Raw genomic sequence first — 16,885 nt, 5'->3', positions numbered from 1 at the left:
GAGCTATCCTAGTAATGAAGGAGTGGATGGAGGATATCCGACACAGGTTGAGTCGGGTATGGGTTTTGGTAACCCTTATGGTGGGGCTACAGGAGAGTACACCCGATGGGTGGACTATGATGCACTCAACGATCAGTTTGTGAACACTGATTTCGCATTAGGGTCATCATCGGATTCTGACTACAAGCCAACGGGGAGACCTTATGTTCCAGGGTCTATCAGGAGGACGACACGTTTGACCGGATGGAAGCCTGGAATGTACCGGGAGTGAAGACCGATTAGAAGTCTACCAAGGGAGGCGTGGCTATAATACACAAGTACCACGTGTATTATAGTTTGCAATATTTGTATAAATTTGTACATATACTTTAATAAGTGAGTTTGCATACTCACATCGACTTGAGTATTGTAATAAGACCACTTATGTATGTATATACAGGGTATATGTTTTGTATGATTTGGATTTGCTTCTTGGTTTCCATTGCGTGACTAGTTCTGTGCACAAAGTTGAGCTCAGAAAACTTGCGCATGGAGTAATTATGAGTATCATCTTGTGTTGCAGAACTAGGGGGCTATGTCGGGAACGTTAGGAAACGAGACGGAAGTGCAGCGCATGGAGCGCGAAGCAAAGGAAAAGGAAGAGGCTGAGGGTGCGGCCAGGGATCAGTTTCCACCACCACCACCACCCATGACGCAACAAAACTTCATCCAATACATGCAACTGGCGGAAGAGAGGCAGCGTGTAACACTGGAGCTGCAGAACAAATTCCTTCAGGATCTGATGCAGCAGAATAGGGTGGAGAGACCTGAGAACCAGGGAGTCACATTAGCAGACTTCCAAAACACCAAGCCGATATCTTTCGCATACGCGCCCGAGCCGATGGACGCGGAAGATTGGTTGATGGATGCGAGCGCAAGCTCAACAACATTGGATGCAATGACCAAGAGAAGGTCCGATATGCTACCCATCTGCTATGTGGACCTGCCGCATCATGGTGGGACAACATTGTAGCCGTGTATCCGGCAGGAAAGGTATTTACCTGGGAGGAGTTTGCAAGGAAGTTCAGGGAATCCAATGTCCCTGAAAGTATTGTGGAACTGAAGCGTCGAGAGTTTGAGAGTCTCGAGCAGAAGGATAAGGCAATCCTGACCTATGTCAGGGAGTTTTCCAAGCTGTCCCGGTATGCGGTTGAGGAAGTCAATACCGAGGACAAGAAGAAGAAGAGATTTCTGAGGGGGTTAAGTCCCCAGTTCAAAGTACAGCTGCGAATGATGAGAGCAACGGAATTCCAAGAGTTGGTGGATGCAGCCATCACTCTTGAAGATGACTTCAAACAACTGCAAGAAGAGAAGAGTAAGAAGGCCAAGTATGAGCCGAAGAGGTTTGTTAGTAACAAGCCTAACACCAGCTTGAGTTTCAAGCCTAGATACAACAACAACAACAACAACAGCAACTACTACGGTAGTAGGAAGAATCAGGCATTCCAGACTGCAAATCAAATAATTTGCAGAAGCTGTGGATTCACAGGGCATTTGGCCAAAGACTGTAAGAAACCAAGGATTATATGCTTTGGTTGTCGCCAGGAGGGGCACATGCTGAAGGACTGCCCCAAGAAGAATAGTGGAGGAGGAGGAAATCGAGGAAACACCGGAGGGAATTGGAAGAATAAGAAGCCCTTCGGCAAGCTGAACTGTACCAGTCTGGAGGAGGTGGTCAACTCTGACCAAGCGGTGATAGGTACGCTCCAGATACTCACTCATCCTGGCAAAGTACTTTTTGATACTGGTGCAACTACATCATTCATTTCTCAACAATTCATCATCAAACATGGGATTAGTTGCACTAAGTTAGATACACCCATAACCATACTTTCTGCGGGGGGAACGATATTAGTAACCCATGCCAAACAAAAACAAGTCATTATGATCAATAAGTGCGCGTTTGACGCGGACCTGTTCATTTTACCGATGAAGGACATTGATGTCATTCTTGGTATGAACTGGTTAGAAGCTAATGGAGCATTGATCGACTGTGTAAACAAGACGGTGTCATTAAAAAGTCCCGATGGAAGTAGAATGATCTACCAAGGCGACAAACATACTCAGATTGAAGTGGAGCTACAGCTGAATAGCATGAAGGAGGTGAAGTTAGAAGATATACCTGTAGTAAATGAATTCCAGGATGTGTTTCCTGCGGAATTACCTGGTATGCCACCAGATAGGGAGATAGAATTCACTATCGACCTAATCCCAGGAACAGCTCCGATTGCTAAAGCACCATATAAGATGGGGCCTAAGGAACTGAAGGAACTTAAGGAGCAATTGGATGACTTGGAACAAAAGGGATTCATTCAGGAGAGTGTTTCACCATGGGGATCACCTGTGATCTTCGTAGATAAAAGGGATGGAGGAAGAAGGATGTGCGGAGACTACAGGAATCTAAACAACGTCACAATCAAGAACAAGTATCCACTTCCAAGGATACAAGATCTATTTGATCAGGTTAGAGGAGCGGGAGTCTTTTCCAAGATTGATCTAAGATCGGGTTATCACCAGATAAAGATCAAGAAGGAGGACGTTCCGAAAACCGCCTTTGTCTCAAGGTATGGACACCATGAATACCTTGTAGTACCTTTTGGATTAACCAATGCCCCAGCAATATTCATGAATCTCATGAATAAGATCTTCATGCCATATCTTGACAAGTTTGTCATCGTATTCATCGATGATATCTTGATATATTCCAAGAACAAGGCGGAACATGCCGAACATTTGAGGTTAGTGTTGCAAACACTAAGGGAACACCAACTTTATGCCAAACTCAGTAAGTGTGAATTTTGGCTAGATCAAGTGGAATTTCTTGGTCATGTCATAAGTAAAGATGGAATCGCTGTCAACCCGAGCAAGGTAGCAGTTTTAGAATGGGAAGCACCCAAGACTGTCAAGGAGATCCGAGGATTCCTTGGAATGGCAGGATACTATCGGAGATTCATTGAAGGATTCTCTAAGATAGCAGGACCTATGACAAAGTTGCTAAGGAAGAATACACCATTCGTGTGGTCAGAGGAGTGTGAGAAGAGTTTTCAAACTCTGAAGGAGAAACTCACCACGGCACCGGTGTTAGCAGTTCCGGAAGTTGGCAAGGATTACACCGTGTACTGTGACGCATCCAAACATGGATTGGGTTGCGTACTCATGCAAGATCGGAAAGTGATATCTTATGGATCGAGGCAACTCAGACCTCATGAAGTGAACTATCCAACACATGACTTGGAATTAGCAGCGGTCGTATTTGCACTTAAAACATGGAGCCATTTTCTCTATGGAGCTAAGTGTGAGCTCTATACAGACCATAAAAGCCTCAAATATTTCTTCACACAGAAGGAACTCAACATGAGGCAGAAAAGATGGCTAGAATTGATCAAGGATTATGATCTGACGATCAACTATACACCAGGGAAGGCTAATGTTGTAGCAGATGCCCTGAGTAGGAAGAGTACCGGAGGAGTGGAACAAGAAATATCACCGGAGTTGAGGAAGGAAATAAGCCAAGCCCAAATTCAACTCTGGGAGAAGGAAGCCCATGAAGGATTATCGGCGTTGCAAGTAGCCGATGAACTTAATGTTAACTTGAAGAATGAGATAATGATGGGTCAGTTGGACGATCCATTCATTGTAGAAGAGATGAGGAGAATAGATGAGGGAAGACCATCAGAATTTCACCGGGGAGAATCTGGATCTTTGTGGTTCCAGAAGAGGATTTGCGTTCCGGATATTGCTGAAATTAAGGAAGTAATACTCCGGGAAGCTCATCAGACCCCATATTCCATACATCCGGGAAGTACAAAGATGTACATGGATCTAAAGGAACTATTCTGGTGGAATAACATGAAGAGGGAGATAGCGCAATATGTGGCAGAATGCCATACCTGCCAGCGAGTGAAGGCTGAACATCAGAGTCCGGCAGGGAAGTTACAACCTCTACCTATTCCAGAGTGGAAATGGGAGGAAATAGGGATGGATTTCATCACCGGACTACCCATGACTAATAAAAAGAAGGACATGATATGGGTAATCGTGGACCGGTTGACGAAAAGTGCACATTTCTTAGCGGTAAACCAGCAGGATAAAGGAGAGAAACTTATCGATCTTTACATCAAAGAGATCGTAAGTAAGCATGGAGTGCCAAAGAAGATTGTATCGGATCGAGGATCCGTGTTCACATCAGCATTCTGGAAGCAACTTCACGAAGCTTTAGGATCCAAGTTGGATTACAGTACCGCGTATCACCCACAAACAGGCGGACAAACTGAGAGAACCAATCAGATCTTAGAAGATATGCTTAGGGCTTGTGCCCTAGACTTCGGAGGATCATGGGAGGAGCATCTACCTTTAGCAGAGTTTTCATACAACAATAGTTATCAAAGCAGCATCAAGATGGCACCATTTGAAGCTCTGTATGGAAGGAAGTGTAGATCACCCATATGTTGGTATGAAGCCGGAGCAAGCAAAGAGTTCAATCCTGATTATGTCAAAGAAAAACAACAAATCATTGACATTATCAGAGACAGGCTCAAAATAGCCCGTAGTCGGCAAAAGAGTTATGCCGATCAGAGAGAAGGACATGGGAGCCACAAGTTGGAGACATGGTTTATCTTAAGGTAAGCCCGATGAAAGGACTCCAGAGATTTGGAGTAAAAGGGAAACTCAGTCCTAGATATATAGGACCTTTCAAGATACTGAGTCAGAATCGAGGTTTAGCCTTTGAGTTGGATCTACCGGGAAGGTTAGCTCAAGTTCATAATGTATTCCATGTGTCACAACTTCGGAAATGTTTGAAGACCCCAGATGAACCAATATCACATGAGGAGCTTGAGTTACAACCAGACCTGACGTACATCGAGAAGCCAGCCAAGATTCTCGAGGAGAGCTGGAAACAACTCAGAAACAAGGCAATCAAGTATTGCAAGATTCAATGGAAGCATCATCCCGAGAGGGAAGCCACCTGGGAAAAAGAGGAAGACCTAAGGAAAACATACCCCGAGCTGTTCAGGTATTACAACCACAACTTCGGGACAAAGTTTTCTTTAAGGGGGAAAGGCTGTAATATCCCAGGTTTAGAGACGATCGAGGGGTAGATTTTAGAAAGGGATGTGCACTGCATAGTAAATTCTGGGGAAATTTCGCGCTTTTAAACAAAAACTGCATCGAAGGGGAACAAGTTTCTCTCTCGACACCTTACAGGGTTAGGGTTTCGAGAGTGCGACAAACTTGCAACTCACCTAACTAAATTAGGGTTTTGAGAAGAGAGGAGAGTATTGCATTACAACTTAAGTTGCATGATTGAATTCAAACACAAGAACTTTTGAATTTCAAATTTAAACATAATATGAATATCTCATAATTCAAAATTGAGGTAAGTCATTAAACCAATATGAATAATCAAAGAATATAAACATTGCATTTATTTAGTAAAGCTCATTAAGGAAACTTTGAGCTTTATTAATATTCACACAAGATACATTGTTATTTACAATATCCAGAATAAAATATGAACATTACAACATATTACAAGAATTGGACAAAAACATAGAAAAAAAAGAAAAGGAAAATTACAAATTAAGGATCTATCCTAAACACTACTAGCTAAACTTCATTAACTTGATGATCTTCATGATCAATGGAGCCACAGATTGTCCCTGTACATAAACACAACAAAAGAGAAGTTATGCCAAGTGGTAAAACCACTTGGCAGGTTAGAAGAATAATGAAATTGAGTAGATATGGATCAGCTCTGCCGAGCTGATCACCTCACAGCCAAGACACAAGCCAGGTACCATGAATTTGCACACACACACAGCCAGGCTGCTCACACAGCAGTGTGCATGCAGCACACCACACACACACAGCTGGTGAGTCACCAACAGGTTGACAGGGCTTGCTGTCGACCAGAGAAGGAGCAGGAGACCATATAAAACCTCCACAGTAAACCCTAGTCAATCCATCGACAGGATTGCACTGGGTAAGTTCATCAGGAAACCAAGAACACAAGAACAGCTTGAACAGTCACTGCTGTTCAACACAATTCCACCACCACAGCACATAACCAAGAGATCAAGCTGGCAAGGAGGAGCAGGGCAAGCCAAGAACTCAACCAACAGCTGAATCCTCTACACCAACAACCTTTCTAGGAGCTGGAGTGAGGTATACACAGATAATCATGAGCAAGCCACAGTTTTGCTCATATCATAAGCACATGCATAAATCACAGCAACAGAAGAGGGTAGAAACCCTGTTTGTCTCATCATCTGGCTACCAAGCCATGTGGTGCAAGCAAACAGAATGAAAAGCCAGAAGGAAATCATCCAGGGAACACTGGATGTGTCAGCACAGTGAGACAACCAGAGAAATCCAACATGGATTTAATCCCTATCTAGCCACACAGATTCACTTAGCACCCTATAGCAAGCTACACCATCAGAATATAGACATTTATATGTCTATCTTCATTTCAACATCAAATATATTGAAAGCCCATGATTGACTACCAGTAATATTGCTCAACAGCTTACATAAGAGGTAGGAGCAACCTTTACTAGCACACCAAGCAGTGCTAGGGTCACCACAACTACCTAGCCACACAGAAAAGCCACAAGAGAGGCATATCATCACTCCAGGGGAGTTCATGCATCACAGGAGGTGCCAACACATGTTGGTTTCCATCCATATAGTGCATAGGATGCACCCAATCACTACTGCATCAGGTAGATCATGTCGGTTGTCAGGAAAAGGAAGCCAAGCTTCACTGACAAGCATAAATAAATAAAACAGCACACACAGAGGCATCCAGAGTATCAAATCCTTTAATCAACCACCAGTATTGCTTTCACAAGCAACAGCAACCACCAGTACTTGGTGTGGAGCTAGATCCTCAAGTAACAACAGCAATGGAAATGAATTCATATAAAGTGATAAGCCAACAGTAAGTCCTGGTGATCATAGGATCATCCAAAGCCACAAATTAACCAACCATTGCATCACAGATAATCAAATATATGAAATATAAATTGTATGCAGAAGCACACTAACAAGGAATGAAGTCGTCTAGCCAACAAGTCATGCTTAATAGAACATTCCTATGAATCACAACTCAATGAGCATCACACAGTGGTACCGCACTTGCATAATGCAAGGATCATGCATAATAATCAAGTCAAGGCCAAGATTTTTGCACACACGTAATACCCTAGTGGCCATAATCATAACTGGAGCAAGCAGAAGGCCATGAACATCAATGGATGCTCATGAGCAATTACAGGAGGGCCACAGCGGGGACATAGCATGAACAGAAGTAGTTAGGAAGCACAAAAGCACCTGCTTGATAATCAAGTAGAGCAGCACAAGCTAGAACACAGAGATAGCAGTAGCACATAGCAGCATACGCATGTAGGCAGTAGCAACTAGCACAACAAGGTAGAGGCCAAGGCAACCAGAGGAAGAAGAGGAGGTAGAGAAGACAGGAGAGAAGGAGGCACACACACCTGGAGCAGAGCACCGCAGCGTGCCCATGGCGGCACGGCGGCACGAGCCTAACACGGCCGCGCCAGGCCGCAGCCAGGCCGGGCGTCGCCGGGCGCAAACGCCCCAGCACCACCACGGCGAGGCACACGGCCACGTCGCGGCGCGGCGTCTGGATCATCGGCGGGCGATGAGTCGCCTGGAATCGCCACGGCCGTGTCGCAGATGCGTTGGGGGCGAAGCGAGCAAGCAGCGCAGCACGAATCGCCGCGGTGGATCTGAATCGCCATCGAATGGCGGTTCAGATGCGCCACACCTCGCCGGCGGCAACGGCCGGGGATGGCGGAATAAATCGAAGAAGACGGCGGCGACATGCGTCGCCGAGCTCGTGGATTAGGGTTCGCGAGGGAGAGAGAAGGGAAGTGGGGGCGACCGAGTGGGCCGGACCAGGCCAACTGGGTTGAGCCCAACCCACTCGGGTTCAACCTGACAGGTGGGCCCGAGGGCAATTTGGGCATTTCCAAAATACCATTTAAGTAAGAATTTCAAAGAATTTTATAAAATAGAATATGGCTCTAAAAAAATAACTAAAAATATGAAAATCAATCAGCATAAAATTCTCTATCCAAATAAAATATCAAAGAGGATTTTTGAAGATAATTATGAATAAGTCCTAATTTGATGATTTAAATAATCATTTAAATCACACATAAAATTTTTCAATAATAAAATAAGTCCATTAATGAATTGGGACTTCAAAAACACCTTGACAAAATTTCAAGGTTGTATTTTACTTTAATTCATGTATCCCCAACTTATTCTTAGTATTAACCTCTTACATGAATTAATAACGATGTCGGAAGGGGGGAACAAACCCTAAAAATGGAATCATGCATAAATTGCTTCTTTAACCATTGCCCTTATCGGACAATGATGCTATTTTTCAGAACAAGAGGACAAGGGTCAGTCCATATCTACCAACTGCAGAACTTTGCAGTGTTCAGGCAAGTTCATCACTTGCTCATGTCATTTGAGTATTTCTATCAAATTACTTGCAAAGTATTATGGTTATCACTATTGCATAAAAATCAAAACCACTACTTTCATAACTATGAATATGACTATGTGGTGGGCAATGGAACCATGGATTGTGTTGATATGGTGGAGGTTCCATTGCACGGGTTTATATCCATCTAGGATTAAACAACAAATGTCGCCAGTGATTCTTGTGCCGTAATACCTGTGTTAACCATAAGATGCAGTGGGACGGAGTAGTCAAAAGTGTTTCCACCTCTCGTTCATCAACGGATGCGCTTTACCGTAGACACTTGTATCTGTCGGCGGCAAGCGGTAGGCTGGGGAAGCCTTAAGTCCCCACGGCATAGTCCGTAGACACTTGTCGTGCGAAGTGCAAGCGGTGGGGTGGGGATCCCATTCTAATTCCCCACGGTATTGCGGTCTATGATGGGTTGCAGCCACCGGCGTAGGAGTGTATGGTAAGAGCCCAGCACTGTTGTCGTGGTCGGGGTCCACCCTGAAATTACGGGAATAATGGGACCGACGTGGACCCAGGGTCGGCGCATGCAACAAAGGGTGGGTGTTCGAGGTAGCGGAGGAACATGATTGGCTAGACCTTATACCGGGCCTCACACCAAGGGAAGTGTGGACGGGAAAGCTGCCCGGTTGGCACCAAGGTTAAGATCTCTTATGGGTAAAGCAACACACCTCTGCAGAGTGTAAAGAACTGTGACCTGTCACTCCCTGTTCCGGGGTTGAGGAACTGCGAACGCGGCCGGAAAGGAGCTCCATGAAGTTCTAGTAAACCGGTGAAGGCTGACGGACATAGCTCTTTGAAATAAAAGCAATCTCTTGAAGAAATGTTTATCAAAACTTGCATTGGTATTAGACTTTCTGGTCTAATATCGTAGCTAGTGCATTAAACACCTCTTATCTATAATGAACTTGTTGAGTACGCTCGTACTCATACCACTCTTAAATCCCCTGCTTAGATTGTCTGAATCATCTGGAGGAGGACTACAACAGCAATGATGGAGCCGAGATCATCGGCTACGATGAACCTGACCTCTCAGGTGGAGTTGAAGGCGTAGACTATATCATAGTCTACGGATCCGGGGAGGCTTCCGGAGGAGATCAAGCCTAGGGATATCTGATGAGTAGTAGAAGCTGAGCAGCACAGACTCTTACTATGGAGCTGCTCGAATAAATAAATGTTTAGTTTAATGAGACAATGGTATTGTAAGTTAAGTTGGGTTCGCCTCGAACCCAGGAGTTATCCTCTTAGGACCCAAGAGGAGCTCCGAGACGACTTGTGTATGATGATTGTAATAATATGTGAATGAGTTATGGACCTTGCTATGTTCTGTTGTACTACTCTGAGGGATGTGATATTTGCGGAATGGTACTTCGCGAATGTTATATCAACGACTGGCATACTACAACATGCAGTGGTATGCAGGGTCACCACAAAAAAGAAAGTAGCCAGAAATTAGGGGGTAAAAAAACTCCAAGAAAAGAAAGTTGATGGACATAGAGGATGACATGCGGGTCCCATGAGCCAGCAGATTAGTCAACGTTTCCAAGGCGGCAGGGGATCAAAAGAAAAAAGAAATAGCCAAAAATCAGAGGGTGAAAAAAATCCAAGAAAAGAAATTTTATAGTACATAGAGTATGACATGCGGGTCCCATGAGCCAGCAGGTTCCTCAACGTTTTCAAAGGCGGCATGAGATCGAAAGAAAAAGGCAAGTGACCAAAAATCAGAGGGTGAAACATAATCCAAGAAAAGAAACTTTTATTGTAAATAGAGGATGACATGCGGGTCCCATTTTGCAGCAGCTGTCCCAACGTTTCAAATGCGGCTTGAGATCAAAAGAAAAAGAAAGTAGCCAGAAATTAGGGGGTAAAAAAACTCCAAGAAAGGAAAGCTTTATCGTTCATACAGGCTGACATGTGGGACCTATGAGGCAGAAGAGTCCTCAACTTTCAAAGGCGGAAGGGGATCAAAAGAAATAGGAAATAGCCAAAAATCAGAGGGTGAAAAAAACCCAAGAAAATGAACTTTTGTAGTACATAGAGGATGACATGCGGGTCCCATGAGCCAGCAGGTTCCTCAACGTTTCAAACGTGGCATGAGGTCAAAAGAAATAGGCAAGTGACCAAATATCAGCATCCAAAAATAATTCAAGAAAAGAAACTTGATTGTACATAGAGAATGACATGCGGGTCCCATTTAAGGAGCAGCGGTATCACCGTTTGAGAGGCGGCAGGGGATCGAAAGAAAAAGGCAAGTGACCAAATATGAGGTGCCAAAAAAAATCCAAGAAAAGAAAGTTTTATTGTACATAGAGGATGACATGCGGGTCCCATGAGCCTGCAGGTTCCTCAACGTTCCAAACGTGGCATGACATCGCAAGAAAAAGGCAAGTGACCAAATATCAGGAGCCATGTGAGAAACTTTTAATGTTCATAGAGGATGACATGTGGGACCGACCTGCCAACGGCGTCCTCATCGTTTCAGAGGGGGTAGGAGATCAAAAGAAAAAGGCAAATAGCCAGAAATTAGGGGTCAAAAATAACTCCAAGAAAGAAAACTTTTATTGTTCGTAGAGGATGACATGCGGGACCCATGAGCCAGCAGCTTACTCAACGTTTCAAACGCGGCATGAGATCGAAAGAAAAAGGCAAGTGACAAAATATCAGGAGCCAAAGATAATCCAAGAAAAGAAACTGTATTGTACATAGAGGATGACATGCGGGTCCCATTTAGCTGCAGCGGTCTTAACGTTTCAAATGCGTCTTGAGATCAAAAGAAAAAGAAAGTTGATTGTACATAGAGGATGACATGCGGGTCCCATGAGTCAGCAGCTTACCCAACGTTTCCAAGGCGGCAGGGGATCAAAAGAAAAAGGAAATAGCCAAAAATCAGAGGGTGAAAAAAAACAAAGAAAATAAACTTTTATAGCACATAGAGGATGACATGCGGGTCCCATGAGCCAGCAGGTTCCTCAACGTTTCAAACGTGGCATGAGATCGAAACAAAAAGGCAAGTGACCAAATATCAGGATCCAAAAATAATTCAAGAAAAGAAACTTGATTGTACATAGAGGATGACATGCGGGTCCCATGAGTCAGCAGCTTACTCAACGTTTCCAAGGCGACAGGGGATCAAAAGAAAAAGGAAATAGCCAAAAATCAAAGGGTGAAAAACAAATCCAAGAAAATAAACTTTTATAGCACATAGAGGATGACATGCGGGTCCCATGAGCCAGCAGGTTCCTCAACGTTTCAAACGTGGCATGAGATCGAAACAAAAAGGCAAGTGACCAAATATCAGGAGCCAAAAATAATTCAAGAAAAGAAACTTGATTGTACATAGAGGATGACATGCGGGTCCCATGAGTCTGCAGCTTACTCAACGTTTCCAAGGCGGCAGGGGATCAAAAGAAAAAGGAAATAGCCAAAAATCAGAGGGTGAAAAAAAATCCAAGAAAATAAACTTTTATAGCACATAGAGGATGACATGCGGGTCCCATGAGCCAGCAGGTTCCTCAACGTTTCAAACGTGGCATGAGATCGAAAGAAAAAGGCAAGTGACCAAATATCAGGAGCCAAAAATAATTCAAGAAAAGAAACTTGATTGTACATAGAGGATGACATGCGGGTCCCATTTAGCAGCAGCGGTATCACCGTTTGAGAGGCTGCACGGGATCGAAAGAAAAAGGCAAGTGACCAAATATCAGGAGCTAAAAATAATTCAAGAAAAGAAAGTTTTATAGTACATAGAGGATGACATGCGGGTCCCATTTTGCAGCAGCGGTCTCAACGTTTCCAAGGCGGCACAGGACCAAAAGAAAAATGAAGTAGCCAGAAATCAGGGGGTGAAAAAAAATCCAAGAAGAAATATTTCACTGCATCTGGACATCTGGGCCTTCGAACTATCCTGCTTGGCCTTTTGACTCGTACAATTTCAGCCCACTCCAAAACAGGAAAGTTCGGAATTTTCTAGACAAAACAGGAAAGTCCTATGCTTCGCAAAAACAAAAAAGCAAGGAGATTCAACATATAAGTTTGTTTATGTAAAAATAAAGATTTAATTTATCCGTTTGAAATAGCTCAGAGCGCAATACACTGTTTATTGTCTGCAAAATAATCAAGATATCACATGTTTGTTGTACGGGGAGGCTGACATCGGGGACCCATGAGCCAGCAGCGTCGTCAACGTTTTAAAGGCGGCAGGGGATGGAAAGAAAAAAAATAAACCAAAAAATCTGTTGGTAAAAAATCCAAGAAAAGAAACATTTTCGTTCTAAGAGGATGACATGCGGGACCCATGAGGCAGCAGCATCCTCAGCGTTTATTGTTCATAGAGGCTGACATGTGGGACCCGTGAGCCAGCAGCGTCCTCAACGTTTTAAAGGCTGCAGGAGATCGAAAGAAAAAATAAGCCAAAAATCGTTTGGTAAACAAAATCCAAGAAAAGAAACATTTACCGTTCTGAGAGGATGACATGCGGGACCCATGAGGCAGCAGCATCCTCAGCGATTTCAAGGCGGCAGGGGATCAAAAGAAAAAAAGGAAATATCCAGAAACTGATTAGGGGTTCAAAATAAATCCATCAAAGGAAACTTTTATTGTTCATAGAGGATGACATGTGGGACCGACCTGCCAACAACGTCCTCATCGTTTCAGAGGGGGCAGGAGATCAAAAGAAAAAGGCAAATAGCCAGAAATTAGGGGTCAAAAATAACTCCAAGAAAGAAAACTTTTATTGTCGTAGAGGATGACATGCGGGACCCATGAGCCAGCAGCTTAGTCAATGTTTCAAAGGCGGCATCAGATCGAAAGAAAAAGGCAAGTGCCAAAATATCAGGAGCCAAAGATAATCCAAGAAAAAACTTTATTGTACATAGAGGATGACATGCGGGTCCCATTTAGCAGCAGCGGTCTCAACGTTTTAAATGCGGCTTGAGATCAAAAAAAAGAAAGTTGATTGTACATAGAGGATGACATGCGGGTCCCATGAGTCAGCAGCTTACTCAACGTTTCCAAGGCGGCAGGGGATCAAAAGAAAAAAATCCAAGAAAAAAACTTTTATAGTACATACAGGATGACATGCGGGTCCCATTTTGCAGCAGCGGTCCCAACGTTTCAAATGCGACTTGAGATCAAAAGAAAAAGAAAGTAGCCAGAAATTAGGCGGTCAAAAAAAATCCAAGAAAAGAAAGTTGATGGACATAGAGGATGACATGCGGGTCCCATGAGCCAGCAGGTTCCTCAACGTTTCAAACGTGGCATGAGATCGAAAGAAAAAGGCAAGTGACCAAATATCAGGATCCAAAAATAATTCGAGAAAAGAAACTTGATTGTACATAGAGGCTAACATGTGGGACCTATGAGCCAGCAGAGTCCTCAACGTTTCAAAGGCGGCAGGGGATCAAAAGAAAAATGAAATAGCCAAAATCAGAGGATGAAAAAACCCCAAGAAAATGAACTTTTATAGTACATAGAGGATGACATGCGGGTCCCATAAGCCTGCAGGTTCCTCAATGTTTCAAACGTGGCATGAGATCGAAAGAAAAAGTCAAGTGACCAAATATCAGGATCCAAAAATAATTCAAGAAAAGAAACTTGATTGTACATAGAGGATGACATGCAGGTCCCATGAGTCAGCAGCTTACTCAACGTTTCCAAGGCGTCACGGGATCAAAAGAAAAAGGAAATAGCCAAAAATCAGAGGGTAAAAAAAAATCCAAGAAAATAAACTTTTATAGCACATAGAGGATGACATGTGGGTCCCATGAGCCAGCAGCGTTTCAAACGTGGCATGAGATCGAAAGAAAAAGGCAAGTGACCAAATATCAGGATCCAAAAATAATTCAAAAAAAGAAACTTGATTGTACATAGAGGCTGGCATGTGGGACCTATGAGCCAGCAGAGTCCTCAACTTTTCAAAGGCGGCAGGGGATCAAAAGAAAAAGGAAATAGCCAAAAATCAGAGGGTGCAAGAAAATAAAGAAAATAAACTTTTATAGCACATAGAGGATGACATGCGGGTCCCATGAGCCAGCAGGTTCCTCAACGTTTCAAACATGGCATGAGATCGAAAGAAAAATGCAAGTGACCAAATATGAGGAGCCAAAAATAATTCAAGAAAAGAAAGTTTTATAGTACATAGAGGATGACATGCGGGTCCCATTTAGCAGCAGCGGTATCACCGTTTGAGAGGCTGCACGGGATCGAAAGAAAAAGGCAAGTGACCAAATATGAGGAGCCAAAAATAATTCAAGAAAAGAAAGTTTTATAGTACATAGAGGATGACATGCGGGTCCCATTTAGCAGCAGCGGTATCACCGTTTGAGAGGCGGGACGGGATCGAAAGAAAAAGGCAAGTGACCAAATATGAGGTGCCAAAAATAATTCAAGAAAAGAAAGTTTTACAGTACATAGAGGATGACATGCGGGTCCCATTTAGCAGCAGCGGTATCACCGTTTGAGAGGCGGCAGGGGATCGAAAGAAAAAGGCAAGTGACCAAATATGAGGTGCCAAAAAAAAACTCCAAGAAAAGAAAGTTGATTGCACACAGAGGATGACATGCGGGTCCCATTTAGCAGCAGCGGTCTCAACGTTTCCAAAGGTGGCAAGGGATCAAAAGAAAAAGGAAGTAGCCAGAAATCAGGGGGTCAAAAAAAAATCCAGGAATAGAAAGAATTTTGGTTCATAGAGGATGACATGCGGGACCCATGATCCTGCATCGTAAACGGCTCGATCGGAGAGCGTTGAACGAGATGGCGCGATCGAGAAAAAAAAACAATGCCAGAGAGGCTGCCATCTGGGCCCTACATCCCTCGGCTGTGTGGATTTGCATTGACTCGGCCGGCGAACCCGAGATTTCGAGATGCACCACGTCCCGGGCCACCATACGCCACGTTTTGGCCGTTTTCGTCGGGCTAGGTGGCCTCAAAAACGAGAAAAAAACGTTTTGACATGCACAATGGAGAGACCAAAAATCGTCGGCCATGGTACACCAGCAACCACGGCGCGACTTCAACTTCTTCGGCCATGGCAACTTTTCTTGTAGTTGATGACCCACAAGTATAGGGGATCGCAACAGTCTTCGAGGGAAGTAAAACCCAATTTATTGATTCGACACAAGGGGAGACAAAGAACACTTGGAAGCCTTAACAGCGGAGTTGTCAATTCAGCTGCACCTGGAAACAGACTTGCTCGCAAGAGTTTATCAATAGTAACAGTTTTATAGCAGTAGCAGTAGTGAAATAACAGCAGCAGAGTAACAAAGACAGCAGTAGTGATTTTAGTAAACAGCAGGATTAAAATACTGTAGGCACGGGGACGGATGACGGGCGTTGCATGGATGAGAGAAACTCATGTAACAATCATAGCAGGGCATTTGCAGATAATAATAAAACGGTGTCCAAGTACAAAGCAATCAATAGGCATGTGTTCCATATATAGTCGTGCGTGCTCGCAATGAGAAACTTGCACAACATCTTTTGTCCTACCAGCCGGTGGCAGCCGGGCCTCAAGGAAAACTACTGGATATTAAGGTACTCCTTTTAATAGAGTACCGGAGCAAAGCATTAACACTCCGTGAACACATGTGATCCTCACATCACTACCATCCCCTCCGGTTGTCCCAATTCTTGTCACTTCGGGGCCATTGGTTCCGGACAGCGACATGTGTATACAACTTATAGGTAAGACCATAAACAATGAATATCTTGATGAAACAATAACATGTTCAGATCTGAGATCATGGCACTCGGGCCCTAGTGACAAGCATTAAGCATAACAAGTTGCAACAATATCATCAAAGTACCAATTACGGACACTAGGCACTATGCCCTAACAATCTTATGCTATTACATGACCAATCTCATCCAATCCCTACCATCCCCTTCGGCCTACGGCGGGGGAATTACTCACACATGGATGGGGGAAACATTGCTGGTTGATGTAGAGGTGTTGGCGGTGATGGCGGTGATGATCTCCTCCAATTCCCCGTCCCGGCGGAGTGCCAGAACGGAGACTTCTGGCTCCCGCGATGGAGTTTCGCGATGTGGCGGCGTTCTGGAGGGTTTCTGGCGACTTCGACTTCTCCCCGTGCGTTTTTAGGTCGAGGCCGATAAATAGTCCGAAGGAGGGCGTCGGAGGCCGGCCGAGGGGGCCACACCACATGGCCGCGCGGGCCCCCCCTGGGCCGCGCCGCCCTATGGTGTGGGGCCCTCGGGCCTCCACCTGGTTTGTCCTTCTGGCTCCGTCAGTTCTCTGGGAAAATAGGGCCTTCTGCATAAATTCCGAGGATTTTCCCGAAAGTTGGATTTCTGCAC

The sequence above is a fragment of the Lolium perenne genome, chromosome 7 (assembly GCF_019359855.2).
Source record: "Lolium perenne isolate Kyuss_39 chromosome 7, Kyuss_2.0, whole genome shotgun sequence".
In the NCBI taxonomy this organism is placed as follows: Eukaryota; Viridiplantae; Streptophyta; class Magnoliopsida; order Poales; family Poaceae; genus Lolium; species Lolium perenne.
This window is presented reverse-complemented; position numbering follows the sequence as displayed.